Source organism: Eriocheir sinensis, chromosome 17, assembly GCF_024679095.1.
Source record: "Eriocheir sinensis breed Jianghai 21 chromosome 17, ASM2467909v1, whole genome shotgun sequence".
In the NCBI taxonomy this organism is placed as follows: Eukaryota; Metazoa; Arthropoda; class Malacostraca; order Decapoda; family Varunidae; genus Eriocheir; species Eriocheir sinensis.
Window position 1 is genome coordinate 7,761,190 of NC_066525.1, and position 26,969 is coordinate 7,788,158.

Below are 26,969 nucleotides of genomic sequence, written 5' to 3' on the forward strand. Positions count from 1 at the left end.
GTTGATTTATGATTGAAATCTTTGGTAAGAATCACGCCTCACAAATGGGTGGTCAGCAGGTAATCACACGCAGCCTAGCCTCGCATCGTCGCCCGTCACAGAGCGGCCGCGTCTGCGCACATCATCACGTCAACGCCAGTGAGTTCATTTGGTCTCTTTGTGAATTTCTCATTATATTGCCTTTAATAATAACCCCATCGTCTCTTTTTCTTTCAAACTTTTTATTAAACATTAGTCTGTATCACTGTGTACCTCTCACTTGTATGTAGCGCAAAAATAGGATTGGCATATGTTTACGTAAGTTGACCACAAAGAGCGAGCGTTTTCCGTTATTTCCAAGCAGGAGTCAACCCCCACGTTCCATCTTTCCCTTTGCTCCTATTCTTGAGTGATCAGTCCAACGTGTGTGTCTGTGCTAGCGTTTGTCTGTGGCGAATAAACTGTGGTCGGCCGTCAAGCGAGTGGGAGTGTTAGCGAGTCTTGGTGGCGAGTAGGTGGCCGAGGACGAAGTGGAGAGTCGCCGCCAGGTAAGCCAATCAATTAAGTGTCATGAGTTAATCGTTACCGTGACGGCCTGTTTGACGGCATGCAATTAGGGATGGTAATCGCTCTGAACTTCGTGAACTGCGCGAGGAAGTTACGCTGGAAGGTGACCCCGAGTGTTTAGTGTCCACCTCGCTCTCTTTTGACAGTGCATTTGAATCTTAATATATCGAGGAACAGATACTTAAGATCATTCATAGGTGATTGTATTTACTTGTATTTGTTGGTATGGCGTAGCTATGACAAGAAAAATTAACCAATCGATTTTATATTTTAATTTGGATGTTCTACTTATCGCTTTTTGGGAGCAGCAACATAGCGGGCTTTTTGCTGTATCTTTTTTTTACCCTTGAACTGCCTCGTTTGCTGTAAAAATCATATAAGTGTAGAATTAAACAAATACGTAAGACTGTTTAGAAGATGCCGTTGTTTTTTTTGCAGATTTGGTAAATGGCTGTCATCTCTTTGTAAAGGCCGAAAAAGTACCCTTGTAACATATTCTGATTAGTAACTTATCCTCGTCATATCAAGCCTCTATAATAGGTCGGTATTATAAGACACTTTCGCTTCTCATCACTATTTCTAAAGGTCAAAGAGGGGATCAATTGGGTTTTAATGAGTGTTTCTTAAGGTTCACGGTACAGAAGAAGGGCAAAACTACCAAAACTACCGAAATTGACCTCTCTTTCGGCCACCTCTTTTGATTCTTTTCATAGGAGCAGCGAGTAGCGGGCTTTTTTTTATTATAGTTTCCTTTTTTTGTGCCCTTGAGCTGTCTCCTTTATTGTAAAAAAAAAATTAAAAAAAATAGGGTCATAAAACTACTACTGGAAATGCTTGAAACTCCTATGAAAGCCTTGTCAAATATGTGTACTTGGGCGACGAAATGTTTAGCAATACGCCCTTATAATATGTCTTTCCTTCTATCCGTCACTGCCACAAAGCACGCGCATCCCAAGTCGGCGTCAACGCAACTCGGATTACGACGATTCCAGGAACACTCACGAACCGCGCTCCGCCCACTGTTTGCATTCAATCATCGACGCGAGCTATTTTCGATGGGCTCTCCAGTTCCCGGCCCGCACAAAGCCTCCCTTGGCCTATGAACTCTTTGTGTGTCTCGCTTGTACGTCTTTTTATATAACTCTTGATCCCTAAACGGTCGTAGTGATGCTTCCTCCTTACTGGTGAAAACGGATCGTGTCAAGAAAAGCTGTTAACCCGAACGCAGTGAAAACGAAGAATAAATTAATTGAAAAGAATGAAAGAATGTGAAAGAGGTTTATGAAGGTTAGAAGAAGGTTAATGAAGACAGCCTTGGTTTGTTTGTCACAGTCACCCCTCCACTTCACGTGCCTCTGCCCCCACCCTCCCCTCCTTCCTTCTCGTCCTCCATCCCCCTTCTCCTCCTTCATCCCCCTCCATCCCCCTCCTCCTCCTCCTCCTCTCAGTTTGCCTTTTTCCTTACCCCCCTATCCCTCCACCCTCCTTTTTGCTACCCTCCCTCCAGCACTCACCCTCCAACTCCCTCTCTCGCTCTCTCTCCCTCCCTCCCTTCCCTTGGTTCCTCTTTCTCTCCTTCCCTCCTCTTATCTCTCCTCTCTTCCTCTCTTCCCCCACCTGTGTACTCTCCTCCCTTCCTCTTCTCTGCCTTCCTCCTCCCTCTCCATCCTTTCACTTGCCCTCTCCCTCCCCCACCCTTCCTCCTCCCCTGTTCCTCTCTGCTTCCCCTCCATCCAGCTTGCTCTCCTCCCTCCTCTCCATCCCTCCACCTGTCTACTCTCCCTCCCTCCCTGCCTCACTTTTCTCCTCTCCCTTCCCACTCCCCCCCCCCTCCTCCTCCTCCTCCTCCGCGCGCCACTTCCGATTGCTTCCTCTCTCCATGAAAAATAAAAAGGGGGAGAAAAATCGGCGAAGTTATTATAAAAGTTACAGTATCATCGGAAAACTTCTGGAGATAGTAATAACCTGATTTTACTGTTAATTAGAAAAGGAAGCGAATCGACGGCCGCCTCTGCTTCCTTAGGCTTGAGCTTTGGCAGGGCGGGGGAGAGAGAGAGAGAGAGAGAGAGAGAGAGAGAGAGAGAGAGAGAGAGAGAGAGAGAGATTGTGCATTTGTTTAGTTTTTTGTTGTTGTTATTGTTGTTTTATTTTGCTATTGTTGTTGCTGTCATTATTATTGTAGTTGTAGTTTTTGAAGTTACGATATTTATTTTTATATCACTACGAATATCCTAAAGCCTCTTCCCTCTCTTTACTCTCTCTCTCTCTCTCTCTCTCTCTCTCTCTCTCTCTCTCTCTCTCTCTCTCTCTCTCTCTCTCTCTCTCTCTCTCTCTCTCTCTCTCTCTCTCTCTCTCTCAGTTTTTCTCTTTTGCTCTTTAACTCTCTAACCTTCCTCTACAAGCGCATACAATGTCATCCTCACATCATCCCTATTTCTCTTTCTCTTTCCTTCTCTTCATTAATCCTTCTCTCCTCCCCTTCTCTCCCTCCTTCCCTCCCTCCCTGACCTCCCCTTAACACCCTGAAGTAAACAACCTCAAGTTAATGTCACCGAAACTTAGTCTGGAAAATTACCGAAACTTGACCCCAAATGAAACCCCCCTCTCCCCCCTTCCACCTCCTGCCCCTTCCCCTATTCCTCACTCCTCTTGACTACCACCCTTCTTCCCCTTCCTTCCCGTTCCCTTCCCTTCCCCTTCCCCTTCTCTCATGTGTTGGGGATGGGGGGGGAAGCTGCTTCTAAAGAGGTGAGGAGAGAACTGCAGAAGGAAGGAAAGGGATGAGGTGGTGGAGGCAAGGAAAAAGAAGAAAGCAGGAAAGAGGAAGACACAAAGAAAGAGAAATGCGACAGGAAAGGGAAAGAAAACTGGATAGAGGAAGAAGGGAGAAAGAAGTGAAAGGGAGATCCGAAGATGACTATAAGGGGTGTGAAGTTTGAAGGGATAAGGGGTTGAAGGGAAGGGAGATTGATACAGGAAGGGGTAGCAATGGACTAGCTGGAAAGGGGTGTAATGGTTGAGGGAATATGACAATGATAGGAAAAGAGAGTGCGTAGAGGTTAGCACAGGAAGGGGTGACTCACAATAGATTACCTGGAAAGACTAGATACGCCAGCCGAGAATGAACAGTGAGACAATGCCGGGCGGGGAATCGGCTGCTAGGAAGGATAAACTTGAAATTCAGAAAGGGGAGAAAGTAATGAAAAGAAGATGAAAAAAGTGGTGCTTGAGTTTATTGGTTAAATCAGGGTTTCTCAACCTTTTTTCGGCAGTGGCCCCCTCCAAGGTAATTTGAGTGCTCGTGGCCCCCCCTAAGTTACTACATCTTGGGAGGTAGATATAGTAACGATCGTTGTTAGGATCAGCCTTCCCAAGTCCTGACGCGTCCAATACTGGTACCGCTACGTACACGAACATGCTCTAACAGTCTGACTCATTTCTTTAGCGCTGCCTTATGTTAACGTGTAAGCAGGAAAAAGATATACTGTGTAAAATAAAGGCAGATAAAGGCTGTCTTTTCTTTTTTTCAGGAAAATTAAAGGACAAACGGACCAAAATGGGACAATGTCCTTAAAAGGACAAACATAACAACCCTGAATCCAGTGTTGCCAGCTCATGGGAAGTGAATGTTGCCAGGATTACAGCAAAAATACGCCGAAGTCGGTAAATGAAGCAGTAGAACAGCTGATAAGAAAACACCATAAAACAAATATGAAAATATTAAGCTCATATGAGCAACGCAAACCTAGAAAGTTCTGTGGCCCCCGGTGGCCCCCCATTTTCCTAATTTTGTTCTCTGGCCCCTGAAAATTTATCATGGCCACCAAGGGTGCCATTTGGCCCACGTTGAGAAACCCTGGGTTAAATCACTGACTTCATTAAAAGGTTATACCCTAAATTGGATATAGCTGTACTTCCAACTTAAGAAACTAACAGTGAGCACAGAGATGTTTTCCTCCAGCACCTCATAAGTCAGCCCTTGTCAAGTTAATGGTCAGCCTCTTCCCTCGGCGTTCTTGCGTTATTCGTGTTATTTATTATCCTTTCCCTCCATTTCTCTTGTCTTCTGTTGGTTGTCCAGAAGAAGACTTTTTGGTGTACTTGTTTCTCTCGTTTATATTCCCCAAAACTCCGCAAAAACTAACGCATCCTAGCAAACGGTTAACATTGCATTGCTTTCTACCTGTGTGTGTGTTATTTATGATCTTTTCCCTCCATTTCTCCTTCTCTACTGTTGGTTGTCCAGAAGAAGGCTGTTTGGTGTTCTTCTTCCTCTCGTTTCTATTCTCCAAAACTCCGCAAAAATTAACACATCTTAGCAAACTTAGTCTTTGATACGGTTAACATTACATTGCTCTCTACCTCTGTTTGTGGTATTTATGATCTTTTCTCTCAACTTCTCTTGTCTGCTGTTGGTTGTCCAGGAGAAGACTTTTTGGTGTACTTGTTTCTCTCGTTTCTATTCCCCAAAACTCCGCAAAAACTAACGCATCCTATCAAACTTATTCTTTGATACGGTTAACATTGCATTGCTCTCTACCTGTGTTTGTGTTATTTATGATCTTTACCCTTCATTTCTCTTGTCTACTCTTGGTTGTCCAGAAGAAGACTTATCCTTAAACTTGTACCTCTCGTGTCTACTCCAAAGAACTCAACAAAGTAACATCTTGGCAAACTTACTGTCTTTGATAAGGCTCGCTTCCTCGACCCTGCTTTCTTCCACTTTCATCCTCTCTTCGTTTTCCCTATCTCCACCATGCAGCCATCCCTTTCCTCCCTCCCTCAGTCGTCCCTCAAATACGCATCTCCCACGTCATTTGTTTTCAGTGTGACGTCACGTAAGAGTTTGTTATACAGATACAAAAGGGAGAAGGAGAACAAAGGGCGTGGCAAGGAAAGGTGTTGTAGAGAAGAGTAGAAGGAAGGAAAGATGACGCACAGGGAAGGAAGAGATAATGGAAGAGAGAGAGAGAGAGAGAGAGAGAGAGAGAGAGAGAGAGAGAGAGAGAGAGAGAGAGAGAGAGAGAGAGAGAGAGAGAGAGACGGACTCAGAATGCAGCTAATGCTTATAAGAGAACTAATTTATACGTTTTCACACACATTTGTCTTGTCTGAAGTTGATGAAATTAACTCCTTCCTTCCTCTCCTCCTCCTCCTCCTCCTCCTCCTCCTCCTCCTGATCGTCCAGCCATCGCGCCATTTTTCTTTTTTTTTTTTCGTTCTCTCTCTCTCTCTCTCTCTCTCTCTCTCTCTCTCTCTCTCTCTCTCTCTCTCTCTCTCTCACACACACACACAAACCTCTTCTCTTTCCATCACACCAAATTCTTTTCCTCTCTTTTCTCTTTGCATTTTCTTCAAGTCTTGCTCCATTTTTCTTATTTTCTTTATCTCCTTTCGTGTGTGTGTGTGTGTGTGTGTGTGTGTGTGTGTGTGTGTGTGTGTGTGTGTGTGTGTGTGTGTGTGTGTGTGTGTGTGTGTTTTCCTGTCTGTCTATCTTTGTATGTATGCCTGTATAGTGTGTGTGTGTGTGTGTGTGTGTGTGTGTGTGTGTGTGTTTAATTCCGTACCGTACTCTTATTATAGTCCATTCTCTCTCTCTCTCTCTCTCTCTCTCTCTCTCTCTCTCTCTCTCTCTCTCTCTCTCTCTCTCTCTCTCTCTCTCTCTCTCTCTCTCTCTCTCTCTCTCAACAAGACAGATCCACCCAGGGGACGTGACACTCCTGAAAGGCAAATTAGAAATGGAAATTGCAGACCAGAAGACAACCCGAACGAAAGAGAGAGAAAAAGAAAGAAAGAACGAAAGGAAGGGAGAAAAAGTCAAGTAATAAAAATGATGCCGAAGTAATTGAATATATAAGGAAAGGTATTATAATTTGCCCATCAGGTGAGAGTTCAAATAAAAGTAAGAGAATATAGGAAAGAAAAAGGGAGGGAAGTACAGGTAGTGAAAGATATATATAATTCGTGATCCGGAAATAATGTAATAAAGAAAGTCGCGGAAAATATAAAAGCGAGGTGAACAATTATAATCGAAAACTAGGAAAAGAAGGAAGGGAAAGAAAAGTTATACCACCACCAATAACAACGACGACAATAATAATAATAATAATAATAATAATAATAATAATAATAATAATAATAATAATAATACGGATACTGGAGACGTGAAAGAGGTATGAAATATATGAAATTAAAAAAAAACAATGGGAAGGAATAAAAACAAATATTACACAGAGGAACCAGAAAAGAGAGAGAGAGAGAGAGAGAGAGAGAGAGAGAGAGAGAGAGAGAAGTTTAGATGCAGAGTGAAAATAATAATAATAAATAATAATAATAATAATAATAATAATAATAATAATGATAATAATAATAATAATAATAACGATAATAACAGTAATAATAATAAAAGTAACTCGTGAAAAAGGAGAGGAAAGAAAACAAGACCAACAAGAAAGAGAAACAACAACAACAACAACAACAACAACAAATAAAAAGCGCAACAAACAAACAAACAAACAAACAAACAAACAGAGCAAGTCAGCGAACGGCCGGTTTGAGGGAACACATTTTACCTCCTGACTTTTTTTCATTTGTTTGGGTTTGTGTGTTTGTTTTGGGGAAGAGAGAGAGAGAGAGAGAGATTATTGCTATTATTTTAGTTTCGTTATATTGTAAGTTTGAGAAGAAAAAAAAGTCGCGTGCTGTTGTGAATTGTACATAAGCGGAAAATGTTTGTGAATACGTGTGTGTGTGTGTGTGTGTGTGTGTGTGTGTGTGTGTGTGTGTGTGTGTGTGTGTGTGTGTGTGTGTGTGTGTGTGTGTGTGTGTCCCTCACGCCTCAATGCTTCCACCTCTCACATCAACTATTTTCAAAGGTCAAAATGGAGATCAGTCGGGTTCACATGAGTGTTTTTTTAAGGTAAAGGTACTAAAGAATGGTCAAATTATCACTATAGGGTCATAAAACTACCCCTGGAAATACTCACAACTACGAAAGCCTTGCCAAATATGTGTGCCTGGGAGCCGAAGTGTTTAATGGTCGGCGCGACGAGCCATCAGGAGCCATTTACAGCGCCCCCAGTGTGTCGAAAGGAACAACACTCATAATGCAACATGGCTGAGTGGTGCATTGATTTTGTTTTGTCTTTTTGTTTTTACCCTCGAGCGCTTCCGTCACCCCGAACGAGAGTCAGCAGTGAAGTGTCAGAAGCCTTCGCCGCTGTACACGACCTAAGGAAGTCCAAATAAAAGACGATCGTTCGCTACCAGTATAACATCATAACCTAACTTGGGTGAGCGGCGCTGATGTAAACTTGCATCAGGGCTTATTGGTAGGGCGTGCCAAACCCCACCACCTTCGTGACTTCCGGACAGCTCCATTACCCTTGCGCTCTAGGTCAGGTGCCAATCCCTTCCTGTGTGTGCTGAGGTGTGGCCGTCCCCACCCCCTTTACCCGTGTATGCCTGCAAGGAGCCCCAAGGTGTGCCGGGGGTAGGTGTTCCTCCTTGATAAACTTCTCCCGTGTTACCTCAGTGCTAATTAACGCCATCAGAGGGAAGGTAGTGACACCCGCCCCCCGCCCCCTACCCTCCCCGTTGACAGGTAACACCCGCCGAGGCTCATTATTCCGGGTCCCGCAGCCTCCGCCACCCGTCCCGCTTCCTCCCCCCGCAGCGTGTCACTGACGTCCCCCACCCGACGCCCCCGCCCCTGCCACCTCGCCGCCCTCGTTTGTGTCAAGGCGGAGACCTTCACCTGTCTGTCGCTGCTGTCGACGCAACCCCTCGTACGTACCGTGCCTATGAAGGGTGACGTTTTTAACATACCTAACTTGTGTGTGTGTGTGTGTGTGTGTGTGTGTGTGTGTGTGTGTGTGTGTGTGTGTGTGTGTGTGTGTGTGTGTGCTTTCCCTCCCGGACCTTCCTCCTTCCATTATTCTTTCCTTCCTCTCTATGTTAGTTATTATTCTTGCAGCAGTAGTAGTGGTGGTAGTATTATCATCACAGAAATTGTGTTACGTAAGGTTCAGATTTTAAAAGATGATTTTTTTTGTTCGCCTGCCAAATGAAAACTTCAAAACAATTTGAAAGAATTTCTAGGTATTTGTACCGACTTGAAAGTAAATCTAATAGTGGGTGTTGTCAGCGTGGTGCTGCGTGTGATATGACTCACTGGCTCGCCGCCCCGCCGCCCCCGCCCCGTCTCGGGCACCTGTTGGCCGGCCTCGTGGCTCCGCCCGCCGCCCGCCGGACACTCCTCAGGCGACGCGTCGACACCCGAACAGTGGTACGCTGCAGCGCTTTATGCCACGACAACAAAGAGGAGCAACATTTTGTCTTCTGCAGTCACTTTGTGCTCTCAGTAATCACCGACGCCCACCCGGCAAGCGTTTCTTTGTTGACCGACGCTTAGCTCCCCCGCCAGGACGCCGCAGCAGCTTTGACGGCGCCCTTTTTGTTAACACTCGGCATAAACACGCGTGCCTGTGTGAGCGTACAGCACACATGCACAAACATACATACACACACAAAAACAAGTGCACATAAGCACATGCGAGCTCGCGCTCCCATACACAGCTGTCGTGTGGCTGCCTCGAGGTTCTTCGTAAAACATTTGTCTATTGAGTAACTGATCGGACGACCCTGGTTACGCCTTTGTCCTGTGTTGTGTGCCCCGTCACTGTCTGGTGCACGGGCCGAGTAACAGCCTGTTTACCGCCCCAACGCACTGCTTACCTTCTTTCATAACACTCTTTGCCTCCCCTTAATAGCATGTTTACTGCCTCCCTTCACTTTGTTTACCGGCAACACACAACCTTGCTTTGCTTCACCGACACCTTGGGTTGCTCTCCATAAAACATACGTTATACATCTTTTCTTTTGCTCTAGCTTGACCCGACTCCGGCAACCAGATTTCCTGTCTCATCGACAGCCGCCCTTGGTGTCCAGCTCCCCTGCCTTCGACACCCCTACACCCGAAGCTTATAAACTCTCACCCTGTGCCTTCACCCCTTCCTCCTCCATAGTTGTTCGGCGTAGATGAGCGACACTGGGTTCAGATGCGACGCTGCTGTGTTCCCGTGAGCTATTGTCGGCTATAGAGCTTCACTCCTTTGTTTAGAGGCGCTGCTGTTGGGAATGGCTATAACTGTATGGTTTCAGTTGATATCACATTATTACTATTATTATTATTATTATTATTATTATTATTATTATTATTATTATTATTATTATTATTATTATTATTATAGTTGCAGTAGTATGTTAGAGAAATAGGAGTTAATGTTGCTGCTGGGAGACCTAGAGGTAGTATTATCTTCGCATTGGTGATGATACAATATTCTGACCGCGTGAGTGTTGCAATGTTTACCGGGAACACACACACACACACACACACACACACACACACACACACACACACACACTCACTGCCGCCAACGCACTCCTCCTCGCCAGACAATTCTCATTATGACAGTGTTAAGTCAGCAAGTGTTGGCAAGTGTGATAATAATAAGCGAGTTTAGTTTCTTTATCTTCGTTCCGTCTTCCCCAAGAGTACCACAAGGGGAAGGGTTCGGGAGGAGTTAGAGGGGAAGGAAAGCCTGGTTACACACACGAAGCCAGAGAGGAGAGAGTGAGAGGGTGAGGTAAAAAGGAAGACATTAGAGGTAACAAAAACGGAGGTAGAGATTACTGATGATTAAGAGAGCAAGCAGGGAAGGGAGGGGAAAATTAGTGAAAATAAGGTAAAATGAGACCAGGAAAGACAGCATGCGGATGAAGTGAAGAGAACGAAATTACGAACGTTGAGACTGTAAAGGGAATATTATAAGAGAGAGAGAGAGAGAGAGAGAGTTTATGTATTCGCAGTATAAGACAAGAAGACTACATGTTTTCATAGAGCATTTTCACTTGCATCAGAATAACAAACAACGCATCTTTCGCAACAAAAATGACCCCACAAAAAAAGAGGAGCTACACAGACACAGGACGAAGAGGATCAAGAAGAAGCGGAGAAAGAGGAAGAGGACGAATAAGAATATGAGGATGATGAGAAGACGTACCAGTAAGCAGGAAATACGTTGACAGAAGAAGAAGAAGAAGAAGAAGAAGAAGAAGAAGAAGAAGGGGAGGACGCAACCGGAGCGAGAGAATTATGATTAAAAGAGAAACTAGTAGGCAGGAAAGGGGCTGACAGGAGGAGGAGGAAGAGAAGAAGGAAGATAAATGGAAAAGGAGAAGAAGGAGCCGAAGAGCGAGCAGACGCAAGAGAATAATGAAGAGAAGAGAAATAGGAAGAGGAGGAGAAGAAGGAGAAAGTGAAGGAACCGAGGCAAAAGCAATAGCAAGAGAATGGTGAGGAGAAGAGAAGGAAGATTAGGAAGAGAAAGAATAGAAGGATAAAAAGATGTAGAAGGAAAAGAAAACGAGGAAAAGAAGACAAGACAACCGGAGCAAAAGTGAAAAGAAGAGGGAGAGAAAGAGGAGGAAGAGGAAAAGGAGGAAAAGAAGACACATAAGAAGGAAAAGAAAAGGAATAAGAGGAGAAGAAACCAAAAGAAAAGCATAGTGAAAAGAAGAGGAAGAAAAGAGGAGGAGTCGGAGGATGTTGAGAAGATGGATAAAAAGGAAAATAATATAAGAAGAATACACTGGAGCAAGAATAGAGAAGAGAAGAGAAAGAGAAGAAGAGGAGGAGGAGGGTGAGAGGAGGAAGCACTAACGACACTAACTTCTCAGCTTCCCGCAACAGCAGTCATAAGGCGGCCAAGTTTCACGGGGCCTCGAATATTTGAGCAGCTGTTCATCTGCTCCACGGCCCTTCCTTGGAGCCTTTGTGTGCGTGTGTGCTTGTGTGTGTGTGTGTGTGTGTGTGTGTGTGTGTGTGTGTGTGTGTGTGTGTGTGTGTGATGGCTTACCTCGCGTGGCCAACACCTTCCCATGCCCCGACCCACCATGCAACTTAACCCCAAATCCACGCCCTACCTTGCGCCCTTTTCGCCTTCCTGGTTTCCGCGTCCTTTGCCTTGTCTTCATCTCCCCGCCGTGACTTCCTTACCTCAACGCCTCTCTTCGTCATGTCCCTCACTCTATCCCTTCATCTACACCCTCTATGCCACGTTTTAGCTCTTTTTCAGTCAGTCATTTTTTGTTTCTTTTTTTTCTTCCTTGCTTTCATTCCATTTTCATGAGACTTCCTTACCTTCTCTTCGTCATGTTCCTCACTCTATCCCTTCATCTGCACCCTCTATGCCACGTTTTAGCTATTTTTCAGTCATCTTTGTTGGTTTTCCCTGTTTTCTGTCCTTACTTTCATTCCCATTTCGCGAGACTTCCTTACCTCAACGCCTCTCTTCGTCATGTTCCTCACTCTATCCCTTCATCTACACCCTCTATGCCACGTTTTAGCTCTTTTTCAGTCATCTTTGTTGATTTTCCCTGTTTTCTGTCCATGCCTCCATTTCCTTTTCCCCGTGACTTCCTTACCTCAACGCCTCTCTTCGTCATGTTCCTCACTCTATCCCTTCATCTACACCCTCTATGCCACGTTTTAGCTCTTTTTCAGTCATCTTTGTTGATTTTCCCTGTTTTCTGTCCTTGCTTTCATTCCCATTTCGCCGAGACTTCCTTACCTCAGCGCCTCTCTTTGTCATGTTCCTCACTCTATCCCTTCATCTACACCCTCTATGCCACGTTTTAGCTCTTTTTCAGTCATCTTTGTTGATTTTCCCTGTTCTCTGTTCATAATTCCTTTCCCTTTTCCCCGTGACGCCTTTTCCTCAACGCCTCTTGTCTATCATATCGGCTACTCTCTCTCTCTTCATCTACTCCTTCATTGTCACGTTCTAGTCTCTTTTTCAATACTTTTTGTTTGTTTTCCCTGTTCTTTGTCCTTGCTTCCATTCCCATTTCGCCGTGACGCCCTTTCCTCAACGCCTCTGGTCTTCATGTCTCCCACTCTTTCCCTTTTATCTACTCCTTCATTGTTACTTTCTAGTCTCTTTTTCAGTATTCTTTGTTGGTTTTCCTGTTATCTGTCCTTGCCTCCATTCCCATTTCGCCGTGACGTCCTTACCTCAACCCCTCTGTCCGTCATATCATCCAGTCTTTCCCGTTTCATCCACTCCCTTATTGCCACGTTCTAGCCTTCCCTTCAGTACTGTTCTTTAGTCTTCCGTATCCTGCATCTTCCCTGCTTTCCCATATTGGCTGTGTTTTTTTTTTCTGGTACATCTCCTCTGACCTTTATTTCTTTATTCTTTTTCCTACACCAACTCCGTCACTCCCACTTCCCGACCTTCGTTTCAATACTGTTCTTTGGTTTTCCGTGTCCTGCCTCTTCCTTCCTTTTCTCTTTGGTGCAGTTTCTCTTGTCTATTATCTCTCCTTCTCCTACCCCAATCCTCCTTAGCCGCTTCTCCGCAATGCCTGCAGTTCGTGGGCGCCCTCTATCGGCTTGTGTCGCCTTGTAATGCTCCCCCCGTGTTCTCTCCCACAAGCTGAGGGGCGGAGGGGAGAGGGGAGTGGAGGGGGCAGGGAGGAAAGGGGAAGGCTTCGTTGTGGCCGCGAAGACATTGATGGTGTTGTTGGTTTCGCAATGAGCTGTTCTCTTGCACGTTATGCTTGGCGTGGTCTTTGTGTGGCGCTAATGTTGCACGGTCACACACACACACACACACACACACACACACACACACGCGCACACGCACAAACGGTGATATATTTCCCTCGTTGGCACACTCCCCACAGCGGTTCTCTCACACACTCTACTCTGACCTACTTTCCTTCGATCACACACACACACACACACACACACACACACACACACACACACACACACACACACACACACACACACACACACACACACACACACGCCCCATGACTACACACGCACCATCACGTGTTACATAAACGCACTTAAGCTTCCAATTGACACTTGAACGGACGGAGATCACCGATTGTACCCTCCCCCGACACACACACACACACACACACACACACACACACACACACACACACACACACACACACACACACACACACACACACACACACATGCCCCTTCCCCTCCTCCTTTCCCCCCCACACACACATATGAACAATTTTTGAAGCCGTTGTCTGGTCACCCTCGCAATGAATAATCATTAGAGGCAACAGGGCGTGTTCTTGTTGAGTCATCCCTCGCCCTTGCTCACGTTTTCTTTATCTGACGGCGCAGCATCCCGGCGTGGTGCTAACGCGGCCGGCCAATCCTGTGTCCATATTCTTAAACGTATCGCGCTCCCATTACGGTTATTTCTCAAGGCCACAGACAAGATCAACCGGGTCTTTGTGGATGTCTTTGCCGTTGAAGATGCAGAAGCCGTGTGAAACCATCAGTACCATCACAAAACAGTCCATGGAAATCACAACTTCTACGAAAGGTATTACGATTGTTTCTCAAGGCCACAGACAAGATCAACCGGGTCTTTATGGGTGTCTTTGCCGTTGAAGATGCAGAAGCCGTGTGAAACCATCAGTAGCATCACAAAACAGTCCATGGAAATCACAACAGCATCCACGAGAGGCTTTTCCAACATGAGTATAGAGGCGACGATGAGTTTGAGATCAGTGCATGGAGGCGAAGATGACAAAAATGAGATGCGATAAGGATTAGGATAAGGAAGTAAGGCGAAGATGAAGATAACGATAAAGGTGATCGAGGGCGATTAGAAAGGAGATAGGAGGAGGCGAAAAACTAAAGTTACAACACGAAGGAAATGCGGAAATGGCGAAAATGAGATGCGATAAGGATTAAGATAAGGAAGTAAGGCGAAGATGAAGATAACGATAAAGGTGAACGAGAGCGATTAGAAAGGAGACAGGAGGACGCGTAGAACTAAGGTTACAACACGAAGGAAATAATAGTTTTGACAGCACTTGAGGGGACACGCGAGAACCGGTTGAGCAGTCGCGGGTATGTTGTTTTACTTCCTCACCAGAACTTATATGTTTGTTTTGAACCGCCGTATTCCCTCAGCGATAGAGTACACGAGGAGAATGAAAAAAGAAAAGATGTGGTGGGTTCATGGCGGAGGGGAAAGGATAGTAACAAGAGATGGAAGGAATAGCGATGAAGAAGAGAACCAGTGATGAATGATGGATGGAAAGATAGAAACGAAGGAGAAACGGAGGCAAAAGAAGCGAATAACGATTAAAAAAAAAGAGAGAAAGGACGATAAATGGAGATGGAGAGGAATAGCGATGAAGAAGAGAACCAGTGATGAAAGAATGGACTAGCGATGAATGGAAAGATTGAAACGAAGGGGAAACTGAGGCAAAAGAAGCGAATAACGATTAAAAAAAAGAGAGAAAGGACGGTAAATGGAGATGGAGAGGAATAGCAATAAAGAAAAGAACCAGAGTTGAAAGAATGGACTAGCGATGAATGGAAAGATTGAAACGAAGGGGAAACTGAGGCAAAAGAAGCGAATAACGATTAAAAAAAAGAGAGAAAGGACGGTAAATGGAGATGGGAAGGAATAGCAATAAAGAAAAGAACCAGTGATGAAAGAATGGACTTGCGATGGATGGAAAAATTGAAACGAAGGAGAAACTGAGGCAAAGGAAGCGAATAACGAAAAAAACAACAAGAGAAAGGACGGTAAACGGAAATGGAGAGAAATAGCGATGAAGTATAGAAACAGCGATGGAAAGAGAGAGACGAAGAAGGAACTGGACCAAAGGAAGCTAATAATATCAAAAACAAAAACAGTAGAAACGGAGGATGTCGATAACAGAGACAGACAGCGACAAAGCAAGCGGATAAGGACGAAGCCGATAGAAAACGATTAAGAAAGGAAATACCGACGGGAGAGAAAGAAAAACGCTAAAAAGGGAGAAATTGATTAAGGAAAGGAAAATATATAAACACGAAAATAGCAATAGAGGGAGAGAACAGCGACCTTAGTGGAGAAGGAAGGATGTATTAGCGCACGGAGGGGAAAATGGCGATAAGGAGATGCGATAAGGATTAGGATAAGGAAGTAAAGCGAAGATGAAGATAACGATAAAGGTGAACGAGGGCGATTAGAAAGGAGATAGATGAGAAATAAATAAAAATAGGAGAATTACACAAGAAAGAAGGGAAGAGGAGGCTTGGAATAACATCGAAGTAGGAAATAACGACGAAAATAACGAAAGAAATTAAGGAACGATAAACGAGCGAGACAGCAATGGAGGAGGAGAACGTACGAGGAAATGAGAGGGAATGAAGAGGAAGAGGAGGAGGAGAAGCAGGATAAAGACGTAGAGAAGCAAGACCGAGAACACACACACGAGGTTTAGATGAGGTGTTAACGTAAGAGGAAACACTTGCAGCGAAAAGGAAAGGAAATTGGTTCATGGTCTGGAGGAAGGGGAGCAGCGAGGAGGCGGACGAGGAAGGGAAAGCAAGGAAAGACACATGGCAACGGGTCTGAGAAAAGAGGGACATGGAGACGAAGGGGTAAGAGGAACAGGAGGAAGAGGAAAAAGGGTAAGGGTGGGATTAGGGGATTTGTGACTGGAGGAGGAGGAGGAGTAGAAGGGGGGGGGGAGGTAGGAGGAGGACAAAGAATGACCAATGCAACACCACGAACTCCCAGGATATCCCTTTCAACTCTCCGGAGAAAGACAACGCATCGGTCGGGCCACAACAACTCAAGTCTGTGGGCTCCGGAGGGCGTGAGGGGCAAGGACGAGGGGGTGAGGGAGTGAGGGTGGCGGTCACTCAGCCTTCCCGACAGCCAGGATCACGCGCGAGTCAGTCAGCGCCCGCCAGCCCGTAAGTCAGGCCTCCCCGGCAGAGGGCAGCGTGGGCGTCGTAATGTCAAGCCAGAAATCATGCCGCGACCGCCGCTCCTAAAATGCGGGACAAGAGCAAATAGGAAATGTGTACAGGACAGCTCGCGGGCCGTGTGATAAGGGGAGTAGGGTGTTTGCTTACGTGTGTGTGTGTGGGGGGGGGGGTTAATCTGTCCTCGTAAGCATCAGAACCACGGCTCGTTGTCCGCTACCTTTCCTCAGATCCCCCCCCCACCACCACCACCAGCAGCGCCCTCCCAGATACCGGCCCGAAATAGAGGCAAGGAGGAAGGCACCCGGAGCTAGGCAGGGAGGATTGATGGCCGAGGAGCCGCGGCGTGCACAGAGAACATCAACGAGGCGCTTTTTTTTCTCCGCGCGGTGCATTCAAGGATGTACGGCGGTGCAGCGGAAGGTGAAGGGAGCGTGTTGGCCTGCACGCTGCCGCCGGTGCTGCTGCCGCTGAGCCTTGCAATGCCTCTTTGTAATTGTTTCCATCCATTTCGCTGCCCCGCCGCAGAGATTCTTTGCTGCCAGCGTCCTTGTCACTCCTTGGCCTTTTACTTTCATTAGTCGTGGATATTGCCAATTTAGTTTTCATCACGCGAGAACTTGCTACTAAAAGGTCACTCCGCCAGCTGACCTTTTCACTTGCGAATAGTTGCATTTAAATATTAACTGTGTGTCTGTGTGTGGAGGTTGGGGGGAGGGGGGACGGGGATAGTTATATATTTACCCACGAATACAAATCAACTTTTTCTATTTTTTACGTAATAAATATCCACCTTCCCAAAGCAGACTTGCAAGGCATTGTCACAAAAATTCTTCCCAGTAATGAGATGCAAGCAACAGGGGAGGCGGTAGCCGAGTGGTCAGCGTGCGGGCGTGGTGAGCCCATGCAAGCAGCCCGTGGACTTCGGTTCGAGTCCCACCGAAACTCGCTGATTTTTCAAACCATCGCCGAGTGACGGAAGATTACCCACATGTTGCCCAGATCTTCATTCAACCCTTTGCGACTTCGTTCAAAAGGAGCACCGGGGGGCAGCATGGGCCAAGCCAGAGCCATATATCACGGCAGCCTCTATAAATAAAATTTGTCTGCGCCACTACCGGGCTGGGGTTGGTCTTATCAGATGCTCCCACCCCTCACACCAACTAATCCCAAGGGAAAAAAAAGGAGGTTAATCGAGTTCCAATGAGTGTTCTTTTAGGTTCATGGTACAGAAGAAGGCTCAGACTACCACCAGGGTCATAAAAGTACCCCTGGAAATGCCCTAAACTCCCATGAAAGACTAGTAAATTACGTGTCCTTGGGCGAAGAAATGTTTAAAAATATGACCCTGAGGCCGTCCAAGAGTCCCCTCAAGACACCCTACCGTTTTTTAGGCAGTACCTAAAAAAAAAAAAACAAGGCTGGGGTTTCTTGATGTGTGTTATGTAGGCGTAAGACGGCGCTGGGGGAGGGAGTAGTTATCTGAACCCTGCGCTATTTGCAGTACTATCGTTCCTTAGTTACGCCTCATTATCCATTCCATTCAATTAGTCTACGTTATTAATATCATCAAAGACCATAATTCACATTTTTCATATATTAAGGCTCGCGAGCAGCTCTTGACTATGGTGCCGCTGTGCCGTGACGTTCAGTAATATATTAGGAATGCTTCCCGGACCAGTTTTTGCCTTTATTCGTATTCTTCAATTTGCAATATTTTTTTTTGGTGTTTCATTATAGCAACATCGCTTCCCCCGTGACGGATGGGCGGAGGTTAGTCTGCGCCTCGGGAATGAGCGGCTCAGGGTCCTTTTTTCCAGACATTTTGGGCACCCACAACATCAGACACTGCAGCTCCCACAACATCAGACACTGCAGCTCCCACAACATCAGACACTGCAGCTCCCACAACATCAGACACTGCAGCTCCCACAACATCAGACACTTTCAGCTCCCACAACATCAGACACTTTCAGCTCCCACAACATCAGACACTTTCGGCACCCACAACATCAGACACTTTCGGCACCCACAACATCAGACACTGCAGCTCCCACAACATCAGACACTGCAGCTCCCACAACATCAGACACTTTCGGCACCCACAACATCAGACACTTTCGGCACCCACAACATCAGACACTTTCGGCACCCACAACATCAGACACTTTCGGCACCCACAACATCAGACACTTTCAGCTCCCACAACATCAGACACTTTCGGCACCCACAACATCAGACACTTTCGGCACCCACAACATCAGACACTTTCGGCACCCACAACATCAGACACTTTCGGCACCCACAACATCAGACACTTTCGGCACCCACAACATCAGACACTTTCGGCACCCACAACATCAGACACTTTCGGCACCCACAACATCTGTTTTCAAAGGCCACAAAGGAGATTATTCGGAGTCTCATGAGTGTTTTTTCACGTTCATGGTATACAGGACTGTCAAAGTACCAATAGGCTCGAAAAACTACCCATAGAAATACCCACAACCTGTACGAATGCTTTATGAAATGTGTGTATGTCTGTGTGTGTGTGTGTGTGACCCCAGGTCCTGTGTAGGCGGCAAGACCCTCCGCGGAGTCAGGACTTGTCAGGCGGGCAAAGTTTTATCTATTAATCGATTATCACGTCAATATTCCTCTTTTATTTTCTGGCCGCAGTCAGCTGAATTATCCCTGAGTGAAATACCCTTAGCCTGTGTTCCTTCGCTCAGGGACCAGAAGAGGGAATAATTATTTCCAACGAACATTTCTTATTGAATGCCACTTGATTAAAGTTGCACGTTGCTCAAGAAAAGACACGGAGTTTAGCGTTATTCACGGTCCCCTTCCGTAATTAACGACGTACCCTTTTTTTTAATATTTGCGTCGCTTTATGTCTTCTCCGTGAAATGGTTCCTAAAGGACTTGTGTGTCGCGACCCGTCACCTGCCAAGGAGCATCGACACGGAGGGTGGCTCATCAGCGCCCGTCACGGGAGGCCGAGGGTCCCGCTGGCCTGGTGCGGCGGCGGCGGCCACGCATTGTTGAGAGCTGGTAGGTGTGTCGTTGGGGGCCACATCCCGACGCTGATGTCAGAATAATCATCTATCATGGCGTCGCAAATTTATATCATATGTAACTCTTTATATGGAATTTGTGCGATGAATCTTGTCACGGCCGGGGAGTTACGGCTCCGTAATCCTTACCCTTTTTATTATATATTCTGCGCAATCAGATGTTACAATAGCTGTTTTCCAGTTCCAAGGATTGGAATTTCTCAATCCGTCTGTGGCGTTTGTTTTCTAGCCTATGCCTGGGCGGGGGGGTTTTCAGAGTATTGACATTTAACAATCTGGAAAATCAACTTTATGACGGTATTATTACTGTAAACAATATAAAAATAATTTCCGACAAGCAGTTCAGCCTGTGAAATACTCGAGCTGAGAAGGATTGTCGTCCAAAAGGGAATTCCAGTATTACAAGTCTACTGTTATTCGTGGGATAATTTAAAAACTTACAGAATATTCTTTTCATAAACATTTCTGTGTGTACCATTTTTAAAGTACAGCGCGGCGGCCTGCAGTAGAATCAACATTCCGCAGATTACATAATATTATATACGTGGACGTAGAACTCTTACCCTCTATTTTCTGAGTTTCGTTCTTTAAAATTTCCTCAGCCTTCCTGCGAACCACAAACCTTGGAAAACAACGAGAAGCGTTCCTCTCATATTGACCCGCGGCTGTCTGTCAGTATTCGTAATGACACACACAAACGTCTGTCCATTCGAGTTGGCTTGGATTCAGTCTGGACACCTTCTACGTCACCTCACCTTCTCACACTCTTGACACCTCCTCGCACACCCTCCTGTTTCTTAAAGGGCCGTATTGCTAAACATTTCGTCGCCCAAGTTCACATATTTAACAAGGCATTCGTAGGAGTTTGCGGTATTCCTAGGATTAGTTTTATGGCCCTGGTGGTGATTTGATTCGTCTTCTGTACCGTGAACCTAAAGAAACACTCATTATAACCTGATTGACCCCTTCTTTGACCTTTATAAATAGCTGATATGAAAAGCGAAAATGTCTTATAATACCGACCTTAGTGTTCGTAATGATACACACACAAATGTCTATCTCTTTGTGTATATATATTCAGTCTGGAAATCTGCCGCGTCACATCACCCTTTTACCCACTCTGACACCTTCGCGCACACCATTGACAGCAGACTATGTGTTTGTGTGGGTGACGGTGTTATGCGTCTCTTAATTAACGTCACACGGCTCAGGTAGAAAAAGTGTAGTCCATTCTCCTCCCTGTCCTTAGTATGCATAGAGAGAGAGAGAGAGAGAGAGAGAGAGAGAGAGAGAGAGAGAGAGAGAGAGAGAGAAAACTACTGAGTCTTTCTTTTCTCTAAAAACATTGGGTCACTAGGGAAAGTATTGCCAGATCTTTTGAATAGTTGAAAGCCTTCGACCCGTAAAGTGATGACCGTACCTGTCAACATCTCTAACTGTGGCTTCTCTTATTAATGAATGGGCGATAACTTACTTCTCATCCTCCTTCCTTGTTTTCTCCATTTGTTATTGATGAGGGCGATGCAGAACAATAGTGGAGGTGGAGGTGGAGGGGGTGTCGTTAGCGGAGGTGTTGGTGGTGTGAAGTGGTGTTGGTGGTGTTAGTATTGTTGACAGGTGTTATGCTGTGATTTTGGAGGTGGCTGTGGTGGTGGTAGTGGTGGTGGTGGTGGTGGTGGCAATGGCGATGGTGTTAAGATGCAAGAAGTAGTGAGGGTGATGGTGATTGTATTGATAGTGGTGACGGTCTTTGTTGTTGTTGTTTTTGTTGTTGGTATGTCATTGCAGCTGTTGACGTAGATGGTTCCGGGAAAGTGTAGAGAAAGACAAGGGTTATATTATTAAGTGGTGGTGGTGATAATGGTGGTGGTGGTGGTGGTATCGGAGAAGAAGGGCGGGAGGAGGGTGCAGAGCGAGAATAGATGACTGTGGTGGTGGGGATTGTTGTGGCAGTGGTTGTGGTCATCGTGGTGGTAGAGGAAGGGAGGAGGATGGGTGTTGCTGGTGGTGGTAAGGATCGTAGTGGTAAGAAGAGGCAATGAAAAGGGACAAATAAGGTAGTGGTGTGATTAATAGTGATGGTCTTGCCGGTGAGGTGATAGTGATGATGGTGGTGGTGGTGGTGGAGGTGATATTGATGATGATGATTGTGAGCCGCGGGAGCACACAAAAGCTTGGACGTATGAGTGGCGGTGATCGAGGTGTAGGAAGAGAAGGGAGAGAAGGAAGAGGGAGGATGGAAAGGGCCAAAGCGGTAGTGGTGGTAATGGTGATGGTGGTGGTGGTGGTAGTGATGGTGGTGGTGGTAATGGTGGTGAGTCACGAAGTAAACAAAGTGCAAAGGAAAAAGAAAAGTGTCGCAACCAGAATCAGGTAGTCAGGTTGTAGTAGTAGTAATAGTAGTAGTAGTAGCAGTAGTGTCATTATTGCTGTAGTTGTTGTTGTTATTGTTATTATCATTGTTGTTGGTGATGGTGGTGAGGGCAGGTCAGGTGCTGTGAGTCTTTTCTTTACGCTATCTTTGCTGGCTCGGTATTCGCATTGCTTATCTTATTGTTTGATGAAGGCAAAGAAGAATGCGGCGTATTTGCAAGGATTTAATTAAAGCACCTAAATGAGGAAGTCACGGAGGAGGAGAAATAGGAGGAGAAGAAGGAGGACGAGGAGGGGGAGAAGGAGACTAAAGACAATAAAAGGAAACTAAAATACGAGACAAATATCATTTACAATTTTGCATATAAAAGACAGCCGAGTGAGGAAAAGGATGAGATGGAAAGGAAGAGGAAGAGAAAGAGAAAGAGGAGGAGGAAGAGAAGGAGGAAGAGGAAAAGGAGGAGGAGGAGGAGGAAGAGGAAGAGAACAAAAAGGAAAAGGAATAGGAGGAGGAGGAAGAGGAAAAGGAGGAGGAGAAGGAGGAAGAGGAAGAGGACAAAAAGGAAAAGGAATAGGAGGAAGAGGAAAAGGAGGAGGAGGAAGAGGAAATTAAGAAGAAAATGCAAAGTAAGGAGGTAGAAAAGAACCCGAAACATAGTAAGGAGGACAAAGAAGTAGGAGAGGAAGAACGAGAAAGAAAAAGAAGAAAACCGTAAGAGAGAAAGATGAAAAAGAAAAGAAAAAGAAACGGAGAAGAGCAAGAGGAAATAAAACCTAAAACAAAATAAATAAAAAATGAACATCCTTAACATTTTGCACAGGAAGACAGAGGAGGCGGGAAGGGACACTGACGGGGCGACACACCTACACACGTCCCGCGGTGAGCCTGACACATGCCTCCCGTCGACAGGTGTGCCACGCGTAGACAGGTATGCGATGCTGATGTCACGTTGGCGGCTCACGCTTGGACAGACATCACCCTCCACCCCCACCCCCCCCACACACACACACCTCGCTCCGCTAAATTGTTCTTATCGTTATGTTATGTTCGCTGAATCACTGTCGGTTAGTCATTTTATGTTCGGCAAATCGTTTTTTTTTCTTTCCGGGTTCTACTCTATAAAAGATCTTGAGCTGAGGTTTGAATATAAAAAGAAATTCAGCTTAGGTTTAAAAATGAGTCGCTGTGAAAACTATAAAAAAAAATGTGTTGCAGTCGTTTTATTTGACTGGTTTATTTTCATACCTGAGATCAATTTTGCAGAATACCTCTATTTTTACATAATCAGTCGCCCCAACTCTAACGTTACTCAGTTTCGAAGTTATTAGCGAAGAGGAGTTTTTAGGTAGTTATTTCATATGGTGTTATCGTCCCCAGGGAGTATTATTATTATTTTTTTTTTCATATAGTATTCTCGTCGCCAGTTGTTATTTGTTCGGGGGAAGTTTTACTGCTTTGCTTCCTGATGTTCTTGTCTCCAGTTATTAGTAAAGGAGGATTTTTAAACGTAATTATTTCATATGGGATTCTTGTCACCAATTAGTAATGTAGGGGGAATGACGAGGTTAACTAATTCAAATAAATTCCCTTGCCAGTTGTTAAGGGTAATTACTTCAGATGTTGCTCTCGTCGTCACTTATCAATGTAAAGGAATTTCCAGATTAATTGCCTACACTATTATTTCCTCTGCCAATTATAAGTTCCCCGGAGTTTTGAGGATAATCACTTGCAATATACAGAAAACATGGATAAAGCTCGGCGGCAGTTGATCGACAAATTAAAAGATATTAGACGTGAGGAGATTATTTTTTCTGCGCCACTCGGAATAGAGAGAGCGAACAGGAATATCGTTGTGCAGTTGTGCATTGATTAAAAACAAACTGAGCTATAAAGATAATGGCTTCGGCGTCCCTGGATTCACGACTTTTTCCTTGTGCACCGCCTGTTGGTTACGACGAAAGAGTTAACCTGAAGTGGAGTTTAGAATACTGCTTTGGTGTATTGGTTAAGGTCTCAGCACGTAAGGAGGAAACAGAACATGGAGAGAAAGGTTCGTGCTGTATCCTGTTTGCGTTTATTGTGTATTGGTCAAGCTTGTAGTGCATACGTGGAAACAGAACATGGACAGAATGGTTAGCTCTGTATCGTGTTTGTGTTTGTTATATATTATTCAAGATCGCGACGCTAGGAGAGAGAAACAGAACTTGGAGAGAAAGGTTTGTTGTGTATGGGGTGAACTGGTTAAGTTTGGGGCGCTTACGAGAGACAACATGAGGAGAAAGCTTTATTGTGTATGTTGTTTGTGTATGCTGTGGACTGGTTAAGATTGGGGCGCTTACGAGAGACAACATGAGCAGAAAAGCTTTATTGTGTATGTTGTTTGTGTATGCTGTGGACTGGTTAAGATTTGGGTGCTTGCGACAGAAACAACATGAACAGAAATATTTTTTTATGAATGTTTGTGTATACTGTGAACTGGTTAAGATTTGGGCGATTACGAGAGAAACATCATGAGCAGAACGGTTTGTTGTGTATGTTGTTTGTGTATGCTGTGGACTGGTTAAGATTTGGGCGCTGGGAGAGAGAAACAAAACATGGACAGAAAATAAAACGTTTGTTGTGTATTTTGTTTGTTTTTTATCAGTTGAGATTTCGGGGCGCACATGAGAACCACAACATGAGCAGAGTGATTCGTTGTATATGTTGTTTATGTTTCTTGTGTAAGGGTTAAGATCGCGGCGCATAAATGAGAAACAAAACACGGACAGAAACTTATGTTGTGGTTAAGGTAAACGTAACTGAGCCTACCTGTTGGTGACCTGCGAGGCGTCGAGAGCAGGTCCTCCCGTACGGCATGGTGACTCCGGCCAGCTGGGGGCGGCGCTCACACGTGTCCCGCCGCCCTGCTCGGAGGTGGCCGGCAGGTGTTTGTGTGCACGAGTCCTTTCAGCAGGATAGTGTTTGCAGAGTCATTCAGTGTGTGTTCTAGTGGGATGTTACGTGTTTGTTATCCTCGTCAACTTTATACGGCAGTGGTTTTGTCCGTTAGTGGATAATGAAGGGGAATATGATGCGTTTCTAGACACTTACTCGATTCCTTTCAGCAAGTTAGTATTTCCAGAGCCATTTACATTGCGTTCAAAGTCAGTTGTGTGTTTATGATCCGCCTTAGAGTTTTATGGCAATTGTCTTGTCCGGCACTGAGATCTGGGTTAACTATATGGTAACAGTTTAGTCCGTCAATGGAAAAGGAAAGCGAGGCGCGTCCTGGATCACCTCACACGCGGGGCAGGTAGCGGGGGACAGGTGTGGCCAGGTGAGGAAGGGCACGTGGCGGCTCGTCCTGCACTCCACCCTCAGCCTATCTCTCGCTCTCTTAAAAAAAAACTAGGTACACGTGTTTTCCATTTACGAAACTCAATGACACAGCGTTCAAGATAAAAGCAATGAAATGTGTACCGACACTCGCTACTTTTTTTCTCTTATATTTACAACACGCCCCCAACAGTGTCACTTTATTTTCTTTTTACCTTCGTTATCACAAGCCTGGCGTTCAAGAGTCATCCTTCACCTCATCTTATAAACGTGACTGATGTTGATGTAGCGGTTCATTTATTTATTTACTTGTGCAATAATCTGATGTTCGACAGCCGTGACTCAGTGCTGGTCCAGTGTCACGTTGGTTCGTCGTTGCAGCCAGTGAAAGTACGTTCTCCAGAATTCTAGTTTCCTCTGTTCCAAGTAGGTCAGTGGGCTACTCGTTCATGAGGAAGGGAGGCTGGGGGTTGCCAAGGGGCTGTTTAGTCTCTTACTCTACAGAACTACGTGCAATCTTCACCCCTATGCGTGTAGTTACTTATAAATGAAACAGAAACTAACTCCCAAACTTTATTGGCATGGAGGCCCACGCGGGCGTCCTCTTCAGCCTCGCTCCTGGAGGCTTAAGTTAGACCTCAGAGTTCATAAAAGTTCCTCTCCGCGGTAAGTAAACATAAGCCTTCAACACACCCGCACGCAAAGTCAGGTCGAGACATCCCTGACGAAAACACGAAGGACCACAAGTTGGCCTGATTCGCTCGTGTCGCGGAGAGGCGAGGCAGCGATCAGCGCGGCTCAGTGGTGCCGGAGCCCGGGACCCTCAGCCAGCCAGCGCCCGTCTGCTCCACGCGCCCGCCGGGATACAACTGACTGAGCAGGTGGTGTCTGTGGACTTGTCGAGCCATCCCTGACAGCGTGTGTGTGTGTGTATATGTGTGTGTGTGGGTGGGTGGGTGGGTGGATATGTGAGGGTAGGGGAGGGGGGGGGGCTTGTGTGTGCTTGTTTGTTTGCTTGTTTGTTTGTTTGTGTGTGTGTCCTCATTCTCCTCCTTGTGTTTGTTTGTCTGATTTATTGTTTACTTACTTACTTGTTCGGTTTCTTGCCTGTGTTTTTGTGTGTGTGTAAAACTGTCATACTTTTTTACTGCATACATGACGGCGTGACGCGTATGCATCTTGTATACCCAGAATGTGATATCAATAAGTCATCCTCCGTTATGGTACACACGACTCCACCTGCCTCCCCCCCTCCCCCACCGCACCACCGCCACCTTCACCACCTTTGTTGTTCAGTCACCAATATTACTGCGGCGTCGTTCCATTCTTACGTTATAAGTCTTCAAGTACGTTCCCAGAATCTCTTCGCTACCCTCTTCACCTCTTCCTCGTCTCCTCTCCCTTCCCCCACCTTCCTCGCCCCCACATCTTTATTCCTTCACTCTCATTTCTCCTCCAGAGCTCATAAAATTGTCGACCTCTAGCCAGCGGAAGGTTTCATATGCTTACCCTTACGCGTGATCCGCAGAAGAAGAGCTAAAAACATCCCACGACTCCCTTTCAAGAGCCTCTAATTTGTTTCCGTACCGTGGAGGCGTCGGGAAATAGACATGATTGTGTTTTCTTAGTATGTCGCTTGATGCTGGAGAGATGTGATGCGTTACTCTTCTTCCCTCACCCTACTAGCTCTTCCACGTGCGCCCAGGTGTTGTAGGGTGCTCGGCCAGGGTTTCTTGTGGCTATTTGTCTGTGTGTGTTTCCGATTTTATCATTTCAGTGGTGAGATTGTTTAATGATGCCGCCGGACAAGCGTTGCCTCTCTTTTTTTGCCTCACTC

General features: G+C 45.6%; 1 protein-coding gene across 3 annotated transcripts in view; it reads left to right on the forward strand.

Moving 5' to 3' along the window:
- The first annotated feature begins 399 nt into the window (after window positions 1–399).
- Window positions 400–26,969, forward strand: part of LOC126999888 (uncharacterized) — a 145,178-nt gene continuing 118,608 nt past the window's right edge. For 2 of the 3 annotated variants that reach the window (XM_050863014.1, XM_050863013.1), the window contains exon 1: window positions 406–527. The gene's annotated coding sequence lies outside the window, so the exon portion shown is untranslated. Of the gene's footprint in view, window positions 528–26,969 lie in introns of all 3 variants that reach the window. The other variant, XM_050863015.1, reaches the window with a different exon arrangement.